The sequence below is a fragment of the Drosophila rhopaloa genome, unplaced genomic scaffold (genome assembly GCF_018152115.1).
Source record: "Drosophila rhopaloa isolate 14029-0021.01 unplaced genomic scaffold, ASM1815211v1 contig_2, whole genome shotgun sequence".
Lineage (NCBI taxonomy): Eukaryota > Metazoa > Arthropoda > Insecta > Diptera > Drosophilidae > Drosophila > Drosophila rhopaloa.
This window is the reverse complement of record NW_025335083.1, coordinates 9,764,693-9,783,164: the sequence shown is the minus strand read 5'-3', so window position 1 is coordinate 9,783,164 and position 18,472 is coordinate 9,764,693. Positions and strand designations below refer to the sequence as shown.

At 37.1% G+C, this 18,472-nt stretch overlaps 1 protein-coding gene and 1 non-coding gene across 2 annotated transcripts in view; both read left to right on the top strand.

Moving 5' to 3' along the window:
- The window catches only part of LOC108044966 (semaphorin-1A), a 139,520-nt gene that overhangs the window by 71,675 nt on the left and 49,373 nt on the right, over positions 1–18,472 (top strand). The gene's annotated exons all lie outside the window — the stretch shown is intronic.
- On the top strand, positions 8,383–8,454 carry Trnad-guc. The gene has a single exon. It is a non-coding gene; the product is annotated as a tRNA-Asp (tRNA).

The following is an 18,472-nucleotide window of genomic DNA, read 5'->3' as shown; positions in this document are numbered from 1 at the left end:
GAGAAACAAAGGATGCGAGAGCGGTAGCAAATTGGTTGGCTCTACTTCCTCCTGCTGTCGTTATCCTTTGGCGTATTTTTTTGTTGCTTTGGTTTTTTTTTTTTGTTCTGTTGTGTTTGAGCTTCTTTTACGGTTTCAGTCGAGCAACCTTTACATGGTGCTTATCTTGCGGCCTGTGTCTGTTCCCTCCCCCGATTTTTCCCCCTCGTCGTGACCACGATTTTCCGCATGAACAGCGGCCATGTGTGTGCTGCTGTGTATCTGTGTGTGCGAGGACCTCCTGCCCAGACTTTGCAACAATTGCGCATAATATAAATTAATAATGCAACAATTGCATTTTGTTATGCTTCCATCTCCACATTGTTGTGCCACTGCTGATTTCATTAAATATTTTTCTTGCCCTCCTCCACTCGTCCTTATCAGTTGCCAGAAGAGAGCAGGATGCCAGAGAGTACACTGATAGAAAATAATGAACAAATCAGGAACATTTTTTCAATGATAAAATCTGACTGAATCAATGAAAACAAACAAGGGGCTTTGTATTTAATATCATTGTACTTCAAATGAATTTTAAATTTAACACTGTATTCCCTAGGTAATATATTTTAAAGTGAAATACATTTTTTTTTGTTATTTGTTGAACACGCCACAGAATAATGGATTCAGAAATCTCTAGGTATCATTAAAACTATAATTTTTAAATTTCGATTTCAGTGTGTTTTAGTGTAGGGGAATCTTTATATTGCTGCCGTCCATCTCACTTTTACGAGGCTGCCGTAGACATGGGCATAACCATTAAGTGTGATCTGCAGGACCTTCCCGCACCTCCTGTCCATCCTTCGAATGCATTTGGCATACTAACCGTACCCAACAACCTACCAACCAACTCCTGGCTCCTTTACGACCCCGTTAAAGTCGGGTCGAGTTTTCTTTTTCTTTTGCTGCCTCTCTTTGTATTGTTTGTTCTATCAAATGTCGAACAAGATACGTGTTGGGCTTTTTAATGACAATGGGTAACAGCTGAATGGGTGTGGCAAACGAGATTTGCTGTTAAACATAACTAATTACTAGAGTGGGGAGATTATTGTAGTTTGCGACTTGTGAACCACTAATGAGGCGAGGTTTTTGTGGAGTAAGGAAATTTGGAAAAGAAAATAAGAGTAGCTTAAAACGTGTGGGATTCTTACAATTATATTTTTTTATAAGCCTATTTGTTTCTAAATGTTTCTGAAGTTGGCCACCAAATGGGATACAACATTTTTAATTGTGATCAACAAATAAGGCGGTATATTTGTGAATTAAAGATGTCCCAAAATCTGTGGATGTCCTAAAACCTAGTATTTGATGCTCGGTATTCAAACTCGCCAAATAGCTTATAACATTTCCAATTCCCCAGCCTTCCTAACTTCATAATACACTTAATCGAATTTTTAACTCTACTATTTCAATTAGCATTTCACTCTAATTAGAAGCAAGTTAGCCCCGGGCAGAGTATCGATTCCGGCCTATCAAAATGCCATTGACTAAGCAGAAACTGCAATGTCCACGGCGTCGGAACCTCATTATCAGAAAATATCAATATTAATTAGTATGTATTACGTGACAACTTTCGTCCAGTTCCGGACTGCCATTTAACTTGGCCAGCAGTTCAGGGAAATCTTGAGGAAAGCTGGTCATAATTGTTTTCCCGGAATGGAATGGGCCCGGGGAATCGGAAAATCAACCAACCCGTCCTGGATGGATTAACAAAGCGATTGGCAACGACATTAACATTTTCATCAGGCCTCGGGCTCGATTTCAGTACCACCCCCAACGAGTTGACGTCGTAATCCATCATCGATGCCATTTACTAGGGTGATGGAGCTTTGAATTTTTATGATTATTATGTATTTGTGCGTTGCGAGGGGCTGTCGAGGGGTCGGACCTGCGATAGATGGCTTACTATCAGCGATTCCGCTGAGTTAACCATTTATCGCAACTCATGGCGCACGTTTCTCATTAGTCTGGATTCCCCACACCCACATCCGTCTCCATTGTTGTTCGCGTTCCCAAACAGTGGGGATTATCGATGAAAAGGGTTAAAACCAGGGGTCAGGGATTCATGCGTATTCTGCCATACTTTTCATTTCTGTATTGCTAAAATAATTTTACTTGGTAGTTGACGCCTTCTGATCGTAAAAATATAGTAAGCACGAAAGTAATATTAATAAATTAATAAAAGGAGATCAAATTATTCTACTTTTTACGACCTTGGTCTGACAAAATAAAATACAATTTTTACGCTCTTCTAAATTTATTTATTTTATTTAAATATTAGAAAAGCAAAATATCTATTGAATATTAAATTCAAATTTAAGATTAATGTCAAAAGAAAATCCCATTTAAAACTTCAGTGTTTATATTTGTGTTTTTCGAATATTATACATATCAAGTATAAATGAATTTACTGTGGAAGGTGACAATTAATACAAATTCTAAGGAAAATCCTTAAAAATCATTAGTATTGTCCCTTATCGATTTTCGTACCCATTGTGTTTTCATCCCATTCGGCGGGTGGCAAAGTGCCGATAATCATGACTGACTTCTCCAAAGACAACTCCTCCCATTTACCCTCCCGCCGGTGGACTGTAAACACGTTTAATCTGCTTGCCACAGATTTCTATCACTGTCATGGCTGTTTGTTGTAGCCGGAGCCCCCTGTTAATGTCGCCGGCGTTCGGGCCAAGCCAAGCTGCTTGTCACAGTCTGCCATTGTCAGCGAACATCGATACCGCCGGCTGTGGCTTTTGGCCAGGGAAAGAAAATGGAGCTGTTTTTATTTTGTATTTTCCGCGCCTTGCCGGCTCTTTTGGGTTAACATCGGCGCCAATGTCGAAGCTGTGCGCGAACTCGCCTCTTTTTTTAATGATACACAATTAGAGGGATGATAAATGGTCTGTCAAATGCAGCATCATCAGGAAGGAGCCAAGCAGGAGCCAAAAAGCCCTGGCTATCCTGTACACTGCTGCAAAGATCAATTTTTAAAAAATCATAAATACATACATATATATAATTTTTGTAATCAATAACTCTTACATACTTATAGTTTTTAATTATCGCTCTCACATACTCAAATACCGAGAATTTAATTATAAACTCAACAATACAAGGATAAATGCAAGACTTTACAATTGTATACAGAATATATATGTTTCGGTATCTTTACAGTGAAATCCTTAAAGTTTAGGTCTCCAACAAAATTAAATATATTTGGCTTGAAAACTTGAATATTAAATGTAATATAAAGTATTCTAAAGGTGACTAATTTCATAGGTTTCTTATCTTTTCTTAAGATACTATATTTTCTTATATTACTATTTCATTTTTCTGAGTGCATCGTCTTCCTCGCTACTTAATAACCCAACTGAAGTTGGCCCGTGCCATTGTTGTAGTTTTCTCTATTGATATCAGCGAAAGCCAAGTGAAACATCTCCGACAGATAGAAAAAAATAACAACAAAAAATATATATATGTATGTGAAAGAAACGGAAAAAAAATGAAGTTGGCAGGGAAAGGAAAATAAACTAATGATGCCAGCACCCAGATATTGGATATTAATTGGTACAAATAACAAGATGCGCTGGCTGCAGTCTTTGGAAACCCATGGAGCTGGGAACCCCCGAGCGAGGGAAGCGACAGAATCAATTAAAATGACTGAAATAAATTGTAGACACAAAGTACAGTTAAGCAGTAAAAGCAAACTGACTTCCGGATGGATATCGGGGAACTAATTCTGATTAGCGTCGTCGCAGTCCTCGCAACTGCACCCTATAAATTAAGAGGGTGGAAAAAAGCCTTAGCATCTTGATTAAATATACTTGTATATATGTGTTTTTCTAGATGTACAGGATAACTAAGTTTCAATACGTATATACTAGAGCGCAGCACAAATTGATTAGTAGTATTCCATGACATCACATTCAATGCGGTGAATCATCATAAGATGAGATAGAAATTGCCTTTAAGAAAAGGACTAAGTAATTTTTGTGTAAAATACATTTAATTATACTTATACAATTTCATTTCCTTTTATATTTTATTACTATTATTTCGTTGATTCATTGACGCTCAAAAATAAGTGTTTCACTAACACTGCAATTCCATTAAATCCTATTAAGGTTTCTGACTACATCGTTTGCCAATTATAAGAGCCTCCTTCAATAATCCGTACCACCTTCATAAGACTCGCTTCCTTTATGCTGAAATGCAAATGCTACGGCTTTCAAAACTGAAAATTATCGTTAGCAAATCAGGTTGCCACAACGGATCGGATAACGTGGCATGTTGAGTGTTTGGTCTGTGATTCAATTGCTGTGCTGACGACATCAAAGTCGCCGGGCCTAACATAATTTGCATGGACCACGACTATCCGAGAGCCATTTCTTGTTCGCATCCGTGTATCGCTCAACTAAGAGCACCCGCATTGTTATCGGATTGCAAATTAAGTGGGTGGAGCTGGTTGGCCCCATCTGTGGAATGAATGAATTGGGTGGCTCGGTTTTCCTATTGAACTCGACTGGATGGTGCAATTACTGCCGTCAGGGTCGTTTAACTTTGGGGTTTCATTATTAGTTTCTGCGGTTTTATTACAATTGTCGAAATTTATCCGCATCGTGTTGATTTGCATGGTTGGGAAACTCTTTGGTTTGTGGGCTTATTAGTTGCCTGACAAAGTAAATCTACTAAACACTGGTCAAATTAATTGCCTTACCTTAGCAGAGGTACTGTGATTTCAGTCAAAATTCATTCAACGCAGTGAAGAATATATTTTCGACCCAATAAAGTACAGATGTTCCAGATTAGTATCTCAGTTTTAAAGCTATCTGAATGAAACATTTCCCAATGTCGTTTTTCTAATACCTTTTAATGTAAAAATACTTCATTTTATAAAATTTTAGCAAAACGTTTTAAAATTTATAAAAATCGGACAACTAACTTGGACAATTCACATTACTTAAATTAAAGTATTAGCTGCAGCATTGGCTTTCTAAAGAAAACTGTCTTCCCTGTTTTTAATTGATTACAATTCTCGGGCAGACGTTTTATAGAGTTCACATACATCTAAATTTTAAATTGTTGCACCAGTCAATACATTTTTTCAAAAATTTTCCGAGTGTGTTATTTACTGCACGCCAAGTAGCTTTTACAGTGAGTGCCTAAATAATCCTGAAGCCTCACACGCAAAAACCTCCTTGCAGTCACCTGTAGACACACGATGCCACTCAAGCACGGTTACTTAACCTTTACCGCCACTGTATCGGGGGATAAAAGTGCCGCAAAAGAGGGCAAATGGCAACAACGAATGCTGCAAAGTTGTTCTAAGGAAACCCCTCTAGCCTCTTCCTTTACTACGCCAAGACGCGAAAACTCACTCAAAATAAATGCGCAATTAATTTTCATGGTAAAACTCAACAGGAACTTGGACCAAAGGTTGAGCTGAGTAAAAGTGAGTTGGGGGCGGAGAAATTGTTGTTTCCTACTACAACTTTTGCCATTGAAGGGCAAAAAATAATAATAACAAGCTGCTTGGGTCTGGCGAAAAGTCCACAAAACTTTGCTTAGAATGGAGGCAACGGAAAAAATGAAAGCAAGTAATGAAAGGCAGCCAAGTAAACAGCTGCCGGAACATCAAAAAATATTCCTTTCAATAAAAACAAGCGTGTGAAATATTTATACATTTTTTCCAGTTGTTTGACTGTGTAGTGGAACATTTGCAACAGCAGAAAGAATTTTAAATAACGCAATACCCTTTTTTAATGTGGTGCTTCAGCTATGATTCTTTCTGAGAACGATTAAGATGTTCATGTACTTTTGGTACAAAAGGCGTAGTTCTTGCATTTTTGTACATTTATTGACGAAAAACTATATTTCTGAAGCAACTGTCTTATTAAAATTAACCCACAAAAGACCACAAGTTTTTAAAGTTAAATTTTTTCCAACCAAAATGTATTTCATTTGAATATTTTTTACATGTGCCACAAAATTCAACTAGACAAAATGCTTTTCATTTCTTGCTGTGTGAACACTTATTAATTTTTATTTCACCCAGAGCTTTGCTGAGTGAATATAAAAATGGAAATCAAAATACTCGGTGGCCACAAATGAGCAAAGTTTTCTTTCACAGCTTCCACGTACTTTTTGGGTTTTGTTTGCCCCTATTTGGTTTTTTTTTTTGTTTAATAAACTTTAGCGCAAAGCTGCCAAATTTATTGCTTTTGAAATGCGGTTGCGCATAAATGTGCAGCAAGCAAAACATTAACAATAGAAGATTCTGTAACCACGGCGGTCTCGAATGGAACCGAAAGTAAATGAAATGAAGGAATGAAATGAAAAATCCTCACATAATTGCAAATGCGTGAGATACTTGCCAAATGGCGAAATTATGAAAATGAAATGGAAAAAACTTTTGCAGTCTTTCCGGGCGGTGGCAAAAATCCCATGGGTACCGGATTCCTTCTTCTTTTTTGTTTAATTTTTTTTAATATTCCGTTCAGGTTTTCCGGCCTCTGAGGCATTTTGACGCCTCATCATTTTCCAACTATTGCTTTGATGACTTGTCAACTTTGCTCAATTTTCTTTGGGACCTAAAAGTGGAACAAAAATTGTTATCCTTGAAATTTGGTTTAACCAAGATGGTATTCAAAAATTCTGTCTGGCGGATTATTTATATAAATACTTGCAAGAGGAGAACTTATAAATAAGTTTACAATGTGTTTATGTATTAAAGTTTCATATTGAAAAAGATAATTTGCTGAGGCTTAACTTTTAAACTAAAAACAATCGTAAAAGGACACAATTCTATCTAGTTTATATTGCGGTGGTATCATTAGCAAATGAAGCACACTTAAAAGAGCTTAACTATTGAGTACATCGATTACATAATCCCTCTCTTGTGAGCTTACAAGAATATTTAAAACTGTTTTCCGGCCTGTACTAATCAATATTCGTGCACAGAGACCGTTGAAGACTTTAATTCCATATCAAACATGCATTGTTTGACGGCAGGCCCAGCATAAAGTGCATGAATATTTCATTCTTCAACAACCCGCCTTGAATGCAGCCCACATAATTGAGTGCTCTTTTATTTAACATGCAAAATTAATGACCGGGGTCTGCATGAATGCAATAAAACTATTAATCAATAAGCGCTCATATGCCCATTCACACAGTCTGAAGTGGAGGATAAAAAATTTGGCAGGAGGAGAATAAAACTTTTGCCCACTTTATAAATTTAATGGAGTTTGCCAAAGCAGCACAGCAATTATATTTTCAAACTTTTTTTCCATCAGCAGTTGCAGTGGCTGTATGTGCAATGCATTTTTTGCTTTGTTTTATATTTATATACCCTCGAACAGGGTTTTATGGATATGTGTTCTTCTGTTAAATTTAATAATATATTCTTATGGTGATATTTAAATGCGGCATTTTTGAAGAGCTCTACATACCCTTTACTTTAAATTTGTGATATTTAAATAAGGGAGAACTTTATGTTTCAACTTTAACATACAATTTTGTTTTGATATTCTTCCATATTGAGATCGTAATTTCGCGCATGCATTAAATACTTACGAATATGATTGAACAACACTATTATATTTGATAAATTGGTGATTAAAAAATATTTTTGGAACTCAACACAAAAACCCTAAAACGCAAATAAAATTATGATATAGCTACTATAAACAGGTTCAAAGCGGATGGATTTACGATTTACACGTTTTATTTTATTTCTATTTTTTTAGTTAGCTGTGAGTGGCTTTAGTTGGTCAAAGAATTTAGAGAAAGTCCACAGCTGGAAGCGGCTGTAGAAAAAAATATATTGTTGGTAGGGGGTGAAAGTACAATAGCGCAAAAGTTTCAAGTGGACTCGCATGTTGTGGTAGGGGTGGCGGGAAAGTAAGGGGTTGGTAAGGGGTGGGGTAAGGCGCCGAGGGGGTGGGGTTGCATGAGAATGTTGGTCGTTGGCATCTGTTCAGCGTTGTGGCACATATTCCACTTTTGTCTTTTATTGCGTGTTGCTGGTCCCTGCAGCTTGTAGCTCAGCTTGGCTCCCCAGTTTCCAACCCGCCACCAGCTTGTATTTCATTGTTTTAAAACAATGTTTCCCCATTTGGCTGCGCTGCTGACTTTGATTTGCCATCCCGCTCGCACGCCCTTTTATTGTAGTCCGCTCATTTTTTTTTTTGCTGATGCCCACTGTGCTATGTGTGCTTTAAGGTCTTAAAGCTTTCGTATATAGCTTATACATGACTTGATATGAGTTATATATATCATTTATATATAGTTAAGCTTTTCGATAGGCATTAGAACACGAATATAATATTATACCGACCGAGACCAACATCCTCGATAGTATAGTGGTTAGTATCCCCGCCTGTCACGCGGGAGACCGGGGTTCAATTCCCCGTCGGGGAGATGGATACATATTTTTTCTTTTTTTATTTATTATTGCACATAACTTTTCTTAATTGTCATGTTTAAGATTATATAAATTGGCATGGTCTTAAAAATTCCGTTACCCTTTTGCAGTCAAATACAAATTTAAAATGAACAAATGTATTAAAATTTAAACCAAATTTCTTAAGCTATTAAGAACACTTCTAAAACGGACATCTTGAATGATTGAATGGGACCCTTCTGTTGAAATTGTTATAAAGGAATTTCTTTGTTTGGTGTTAAAAGCAATAACAATAAATTGCTTCCAAAAAAATAAAACGTTTTCGGTTCCCCTTTGGGACCCCACCACCAAGAACAGTCAACAAACAAATTAAGGTGAAACTAATAAATTTTCAACACTTAACAAAATGCAAACACAAACCGAAACCTCCAACTTTAGCACTGTTTCTTGTTGTTTCTGTTTCTTGTTGTTTCTGTTCCTGTTGTTGGTCACGCCCCTTCCAAACACCGCCCACCGCCCAAAAGGCAGTTGAAAATGTCTGGGAGAGTTTGGCTGGCCTTTTCGGTTGTTTCCTGTTTGTTGGAGCACATGGCGAACCTTAACAAAGTTTCTCTTCAAAATTAAGTTGCCTTCCTGGCTGCTATGCGAATTCAATAAATTTGCCCCAGGACATGTGGGTGTGCCATGGTGTGTGTGTTTGGGACAGGCAAAGCGAATGCGAGGAGATGCAAAGAGAATGGCAGCAATAACAGAAACAGGAAAAGCGCCAGCCAGTGGAAAAAGTTTTCACAGGTCCTGTATTATGAAGACCACAGAATGGAACCCAAAAGCAACATTTCCCATCAGTGATGGTCTAAGCAGGATAATTTCCTAAGTTATATTAGAATATCCTTACGTTTGTTAAACTTTTGCAACGAGAATTGCATTGCAAAGTATTTATTTTTTCAATATTATTTTCTTGTGATTTTCATACTATTATAATTAAATATATTTCCTTAACCATTACAAAGTAACGTCCTCAAAAATAAATACCGCCTAGTTCCACATTCCTTTTCCCCTGCGGAAATGTTCTCCACATTCAATTGCGTAAAATATTGAATAGGAAACTTTCCGTTCCATGAAACTGTAGTTTTTAAACCCCAAAAAATGGCGATACCCAAAATATTACACCTTTTGGTCTGATGCAAACAATGAAAGTTCTGCACTGCGTCCCCTTCTTATTAATTTTCCGTCATTTTCAGCATATACGCGCAGCACACCTGCGGCTAGAGTTTCGAAAAAATAATAACAATACAAAATTGGTGAAAAATTGCAAGCGAAAGGGTAAAGGAATCTGGGTTACAAACTTTTTCGAATTGTATTCTCTTTTTGTGTGCAGTTTTTGTTGCTCGCTAGATGCCCTCAAAGGGAATTTATGCCAACGAGAATATTTCCATTGATTTTAGTTTTCTTTATTGCCATTTTACCATCCACAATATAGGAACCCCAATGGTATTTGCATCTTTTAAACGTTGTTTTGTTTCTTTGGTTGGACCCTCTTGTCACGAGCGAATAAATGGCTGGCTTGGTGGAAAGCAATCGCAAAAAAAAAGCAAAAACAGAGGCGAAAAACCGGGGAAAACCAGCTGCAACGGAAGCGAGGAAGCAGCGAACCCAAAAGGCAATATGCACAAAGGGGTAGGAACAGGATTGCATTCAGCTCGCAGTTCCGAGCACCATTCGATTATTCATTTTAGCAGACAGTCGCCAGGCAACTGTCCAACACAGTTGCAGAACGCGATGTACATTACTCAAATGGAGCTCTAATGGCCGGTCCAATTGAAAACTAATCAGTGAATTGAATGAATTGACAAAAAATTGGAAAGAGCAAATGGAAATCACTGGTCTAAGTGTGTGCCATTAAAAATGTATATCAATACAAACTAATGAAAGCACTGTGAAAGCTCGCTTATTCAACAAAAAAGAGTTTAATTGGCACTAAATTAAAAAGGGATTAAGAGATCCACATTGAAATTAGGTAAACAAGAAAAAGTGTGACTTATAAAAAATGTTACAAAAAATGGCAACTGTCATTGAATTAAAGTGCTTTAGAAATGTGTAAATGGGTAAGGTAGTTAAATACAATTAATTTTATTTCTTATCTGTCTTATTTGTTTTTAAGTATAATTCAATAATGAACTAACAAAATTTTATATTTTTTATTTCTTTCCAGGTGTGTATCAATTTTAATTGTGCCTTAGAGTTCAGTGACTTCCACATCAACAAGTATTCGGAAATACTATCTAAGTATAAACCAACCATATTTGTCCCTTTAAATAACTTCACTCTATTAGCATCTCTTATAAACTTTCAGTTTTTCAATTCATCAGTTGCCAAGGTGAATATAAATGCCAAGGCAAAATTATTGCCTTTGAGAGACCCCGACCCCGACATGACAAGTAAAACAGCGGGGAGTCGACTTCAGCATTTTCAATTTTTTTTTGTCCCTGCTTTCCATTCCCTTTTCATTTTGACAAGCATTTTCTGCGCTCGCCCTTATCCCAGTTCTTATCATTGTCTTTGCACTTCTTCTGAGCCTGTGGCGCTTTTATCTTTACTTTCAGTTTACTTTATATCTTTTTGTACTCTTTATGTCTTTTGTATTTCTGGTACGTGAGCTGTACGCTTGCCATCGTATTCGACAGCGTAAAATTATAAAAGCTCCAGCCCCTTTGGTCGATTTCAAAGCAAGCAAAGGCAAGCGTTCTTTCACCAACCCGGCCCGCACTTAAGACTTTCGGCTTCATCGGCTTTCCGTTTAAATAAATAAAACGCTGCGGAAGAAGTTTACCCCGACAAAGTGCTGAGCAGGCTGAAAACTCTTTGCAAGGACCTCGAAAAGCCACAAGTAGTCGAAAGAATCTAAAAATATGTGTAAGCCGCCATCATAAAAACATGCACGACATGACATTGACGATTTGAATGCTCAAAAGCGTCCACACAAAATCAAGTCCCGGGGTAAAGAACTCTCCCATGGATTTCACTGAAACCTTTTGCAGTTTCCATGACATATGCTTTGTCTAGTACTAAATGATGTAAACGCTTCAAAGTGAATTGATAAGTAGTAAATCAATTGAAAAGAATCTGAAATTGACAATACAATCTTTTTGGTACGCTGGGATTATCAGTTATTACTGTATACAAGGTATTTCAAGAGAAAGTATTTTTGATTCACCCTAATGAAACAATCATATTATTAAAACATTTAAAATAACGTAAATTTAATCTTTAATTTGTATAGAAAAAATAATCAAATCCTTTAAATCAAAGGAATTCATGTACTTCATTGAAAAAATTGTTTAACATGTGTGCATATCAATCTGAAGGGATGTCAGTATGTTTTTATACGCTAGGTTGATGAATTTCGTTTGGTCTAAAGTAGAAAAAATTAAATTTAAAAGCTTTGAAAACAATTTTAAATCAACTGCACAATGAAAATGTTAGCAATTTAAATTATTTCACTAATTCATTGAATCACACTGACAGTGTGTCAGTCATTTATTCCATTTTCAATCAGTCCGATTTGATAGAAAGAAAATGATGAACATATCGTATTTCGACATTTATAATCACTAAGATAAATCGGCTAGGAAGTTTTGTGGCAACCACTGGCCTCAATTCGAGGCGGGTGCATCGATGCAAATTGGGCGGTTCACCCAGCAGAGTTGCAAAGTTAAGCCCTCGTCCGCTGCCGTTTGTGAATGTGATCCGACCAGTTGCCAATGCTTGATTTGACATGAGCCGCTCGCAGTGATGGGAAGTACCTGAAGGCATTTTTTCCACACTTCTGTTTTCAGTAGGTACTTTTAAAACAAGCTACGTACTTTCGATAAACCCAGTGGCTTAGGGGCCCCCAAAGTTCTTTAATAAAATAATATGCAGGAAAGTTCAATGCCTAAAAATAAATTTTATTTAGAAACATTTTTTTGAAATTTCCATTTACCTGGAAAGAACTTGAAGGCCCCCAAAGTTCTTCATCAAAATAAAATGCAGAACAGTCGAATGACCAAAAAAAATGTTACTTTTTTAATAACATAATTTAAATGTAGGAAAATAATGTTTAGTTATTTTAACAGTTTTTTCAGTCATCCAAAAATATGTTTGGTTTAAAAAAGGTATTTTAATTTAATATTTTCCGCCAGCTTCCTAGCTAAAATTGCTGAGCTTGGTTTATTTGGTTTACACATACTTGTTGTACCCTATTTGGGTCAATTAAAAGTTTTACCTGCCCATCACTGCAGTCGTCGCTTTATGTTAGAGTGCGCGTGCCATGTGAACCACAAAAGCCCGGCCAAGCTGATTCCGCCCGGTGCCAGGGTCCGTTTTATGGGTCATTGGATCATCAGTTCAGCAGTGCGGCAGCTCGGAAGGGAATGGGGAAGTAAAGCGGGGGGGACTTGAGATGGCCCCGCTCCGGATCCGGACTGATGAAAAGCCAGCGAGCGTAACCTACATGAGGCTGTCACGGCGCTGCGATGGCTCAGCCACGTCTAGATGAGCCGGGCAGATGTCCCACGACCGACAGCCAAACGGCATCATTAAACAGGAGCAAAGTGCCCATCCTCGTCGTCGCCATCATCAGCTTCATCATCATCAGAGCGGAGCACCAGTTGGCGATTCCACAGAGGATGGGATCATGTATTGCCATGTGGCAATACACATCAACTTCAGCACGTGCTTGCAACTTGGGCACTGTAAAAAAATTAAAATCCACGGCGCTTTAAGTTGTCACACATATCCTTTTATGATATATGCAATGAAAATTCATTTGTTATTTGTCTGAATAATTATTTGAAGGAAAAAGTTTATTATTTTGATATACAATTGGTTTAATTGTGGAATGACATGTTAGTTAAGAATACCTTTTAATATGAATTTTCTTTATTAAGGGACCATTCTACAGTAATGATTAAGCACTTCATTTATATCTATAATAAGATATTTATTTTTTCCCGTATGTTTTAACCAGGTAGTTAGTAGCTGATACTGAGTCATTTTAAACAATTCATATTTTTCTATTTATATCTTTTAATGTACCTATCTTATAGTTTAATATCCAAACAATAGGTATTGGACTTTCTTCTCTGACAAAGCTTATTCACAAAATGGCTTTGAGTATTCTTTAGTATGATTACTAACGCGAACACCACTTTTCTCCATGGACATGTTCTATCGCTGTGAAAGCCTCACGGTTTTTCCTGAAATTTTCTTCCTGTCTAAAATGCATCACATGTATGTTGTTGCCTACCTTCCGCTCACTCTGATATTTTGGATTTCGTGCCGAGCATTTCTTAGATGGCTCCTTTTTCCTTGGCGTTAAGTGCAGTCGATTTATGGGGCAACTGCAAGTCATTGTTTGATTGTGTGCGTGCCCCAGTCAGTCCTGATCAATTACGCCCGCCGACATTTGTTTGGCGGCCCAGGACCAGGCCCAAAGCCTTTAGACCCGGGGCCTTTCCCCCACAAACCCCCAGCCGTTTGCCCCAGCCTCGTGCCCATATTTGTGTGCAAGCGGCATATCGTTGTCACTGTAATAAGTGACGCGTGTGCTTAGTGCATACACCTGGGCCCTGGGATCCGTTCAATACTGCGAGCTTAGATATTTGTTAGCTAAATTTAGCTGTTTTCTATGAGAACTAAAGATATTATTCATTTGAACTGGAAAAGCAATATTATAAATTCTTAAATTTGTGCATTCGTTTTTGTCTTTCTTTCTTTCTTTTCTTTTTCTCGTAATCTATTTGTCTAAAATTTAAAAATTCTTAGCGGCCTTTCAAAACTTTTATATCAAATTTTATTGGGAAAAATACATTATAGATTTAATTATATCAAAAAATACATTGATTTTGCATAATCATATCGAAATTATAATACAATCTCTAATTCTTTTAACATATTTAGATCAAAACAAGAGAGAACGCTATAGTCGGGTGCCCCGACTATCAGATACCCGTTACTCAGGTAAAGGGAGTGCGAGGGAGATGGAGATAGAAACTTTGATCACGCATAACTTTTTAACGAATGGTCCGATTTGAAAAATTTCTTCTACATTTCGATAGGTATTGATAAACACAATAAAACTGCATTTTTACTTTTCCGAAATATTAAAATTTTTAAAATCGTATATAAGCGATTGTGGGCGTTTAAGGGGGCGTGGCACCATTTTGAAACAAACTTGCGCTGCGTAGGAACTTCTAAAATCTACATGCAAAATGCCAATCTTCTAGCTTTTATAGTTTCCGAGATCTCAGCGTTCATACGGACAGACAGACAGACAGACAGACGGACAGACGGACAGACGGACATGGCTAGATCGACTCGGCTAGTGATCCTGATCAAGAATATATATACTTTATAGGGTCGGAAACGCTTCCTTCTAGCTGTTACATACTTTTGCACGAATACAATATACCCTTTTACTCTACGAGTAACGGGTATAAATATCTTATAAGTAAATAAATATCTATTAAATAATGTTGAAATCAGAGAACACATGTTATTCGAAAATTTATGCGATAAAACAATACATTGCCAAGTGGAAAAATATCTTAATTTATCATATAAATAACATAAAAGTAATGAGGAAGATATTTCGTAGATACTTGAATTTTAACTCTCTCATAGCTACTTTGTACACATTAAGTATGACAACACTGACACTGTGTCAGCTAGTGATTCATTCTTGTGTGCCCCAGTTGTAAATGGATGAGGGTATGGGAGTAACCTGCACCTGGCTATATGACACCCAGATACGTTCCTCCCATCTCGTGTTTGTTTAGGCACATGTAAAGCACATCTTATCTGAGTCATGTCGCTGTGAGTTTGGGTGCCAGAAGCCTAGATCCGGGATTATGCGAGTAAACACATGGCTGGGCAGAGTGGGGATGCGAAACTCTGGTAGCATCATTTAGACCCTGTTTGGATAACATATCACGTTCTTTGTAAAAGGGGATGCTTCTTAATGACGAAGGAAAGGGTGTACTAAAGAATAGGCATTCTATATTGTAAAAATTCATTTTCTAAAATTAGCGAAAGTTTGTCAAAAAATGCTTTTTATTACTTGTTTAATATGACCCGAAGAAAATTGATTTTAAATAAAGTGGGGAAATTGATTGAAAGCATGAAAGCAGCACGGTAATTAATAAATTGCTATTCATTTGTGATTCCATTGAAATCGTTTTCAACTACACTTTTCAGGAAAATAAAGACATCATTTCCTATAAGTAAAAAGTCGAAGGCGAATCAGCAACTTGCAACCCTTTTACTCCATTTAATACAACGTATTTATTTGTCTGAAATTCCAAGATGAAGTTGCTTCGCACTTCGTGGCATATGTCCCGTGGAATTCATTGGTTTCCTTTGCGGAAGCACCTGGTAGTTTGTTGCGACAATTTGTTGTCATTAAGGAACCCGACTGCGGCCCGCCTGATGTTTCAACAGGCCGCAAAAGACGTCAACAGGGTCGCGATGTCGGAAAAATGCATCCTTTTTCCTGAGAGTGCACACAGGATTTCTGTAAGCAGGACGCGACGTGCGTAAATAAATGCAATATAATACTATAATAATTAAAGCAGCATGCAGTACGACGCCGAAGTCCTGCAGGTCCAATGGATCCTGTGGTGCATGTGCCTGGCGTTAATTGCTGCATAAATGGCATGAATTTCATATCCTGTCACATTTCGCGGCAACCGCAGTTCGCGCAGAGGAGTTCAACGCCAGCAACTCTGCTCTTTCGGCCTAAATGAATTTACAGGCCTTTACGGCATTTCCCTCAACGTCTCCCAATTAATTTCATTTTACTGAAGGCACGATTTTCCGAAGCATATATAATCAATATTACATAGCTCTATTCTTCAGCCAGGGGAGTTCCCAATATAATAACAAAACAGTCATTAGCTCATTGGGAGAGTAGATCTTCTGCAGTAAAGTTGTATTTTCAGATTATTAAATTCAAAATTACCATTAAACATTAAAATATTTCTTATTAAAAACTTTTCAATTGATCATTTTTGAATATACTAATTATGGAATTAATTACCCGAATTTCAATACCATTTATGTACTTGCCACTACTTTTACAACTTAACTTTTATATAATTCATTGACAGCTAAATGAATTCTGTGAAATTTACATAATTCTTTTTCCGAGCCTTGATTTTTAAATATATATTTTTTTCACGCATAAATCGATGATGAATTCGAATGTAATTGGCTAACGATTTGAAATATTAATGACGCTTTCAATGCGGCGAAAAAAACCTGCTCCATAGCCCCAAAGCTATTTATTTGTGGGGTTTTCCCTCACATTAAACAAACATCCAGGCGTGGCTGTCGTCACATGCGCTAAATAAATTTGATTTGGTCAAAATTGTTTGCATTAAAAGGCGAGATAAAAAAGCTTATAAAGTGGAAAAAATATTCTCCACTGATTGGGGTTGTTTTACATTTTTTATATAGAGTATGCAGAATTTTTAATGATTTGTGATTGTTATTTGGGGTGAATGCTGTGAATAAACTCAATTCGTAATTTGAGATGTAATGGGAGAACATATTTAAAAAAGTCGACAAGCGTATAAAAGGCAATTAACGTAAAGGGAATGCAAATCTGTTTTTCGGCAGTTAGCATTACCACTCCCATTTGCACCTGGAATTACGAAAATCCCCAAAAAATTACAGTGATTCGCCGCAGAAGGCAAAACTCCATCAAGATGCCGATGTCAGCAGAAAACGCAATTGACAACTTTGGTAATGGCAAAGGAGGCCGAAGTAAAACAAAGCAAATCAAACATGGCAATCGAGCTAAGAGGGATGAAACAGAATGGAGCCAGTCCTCCGATAAGCTGGAATTCGAAGGAGATACGGCGGAACTGTCCTGTTCCAGGGTCAGCTCCCGGCGTTCATTTCAGATTTCATTTCGAGAACCTCCAGGAGGATAAAGTCCAGAGCCAGAGCCCCCTGAATTTCGGCCTTTTGCTATTTGCTCTTTTTCCTCGTGCCTTTTGTGCGTCCGATTCGGTTTCGGATTCCGATTCGGATTCAGATTCAGATTCTGTCTGGTCTGGTCTGGCCATTTGATGTGTCCTCCGTCGACCGTTCGCGTTCATTTCAATTAAATGCAAATCTCAACGAGGGATTTTTTCCTTCTCCACGTTTTTTTTTTCCGGTCGCCGTGTTATTGTTGCCGTTCTCAACCTGGGGTGTGTGGAATCGCTTCCAAAGTCGGGGAATGTTTTTCACGCGTCGCTGCATTTTGTTTTCCGGCAACCGAAGCCGCTTTTCTTCTTCTACTCTCGAAAAAAGAACTTTGGTTTTCATTCCCATATAACATTTTTATGAGAGGTGTCAGGAATTAATTTGCTGTGTTGGATATTTTCTTGAAGTAATGGGTTTATTTCTTTAAAGTAAACTGCAGGCCTTGGCTTCTGCATTAAATATGCAATTTAAAACAAAAACAAAGTCAATACTTATAAATATGCGGGCTGATTCGATAAGTAATAATTGTTTCAGTTTCATTTTCCGTATTTTAATGTTTTTAAATCTATGCATGACCTTTCAAATGTTTGATTATTTATTTTTATACAGACCTCACTCGTTTGAATTGTCGTATATAAAATCTATATATAAATGCCTAAACCAGAATCATAAAAAAGAAATTAACAAATCATGGAGGTCAGACTTTATGTGTTCCTTCAATTTTGGCAAGGCTTGACCTAGATTTGTTTGCTTATAGATTATACTTGTTCAATCTCAAGCCCCCATGTGAAAAGACATCTAAAAGTTTTGGTACCCCGAAATTGCTTTGTCAAAATAGGCTCCTCATATTGATGTGTGTCTTACACTATATTGTGAATTTGTGTTGTATTATAAATAATCATAAATCGTTCAAAAGTATGTTTTCATACCACTTCTTATCACTAATATAAAGCAGACACACAAGATAACTTATATTAAAATACTTGAGATTTGTTTTTATGCCTATTTCTAACTACGATTTAA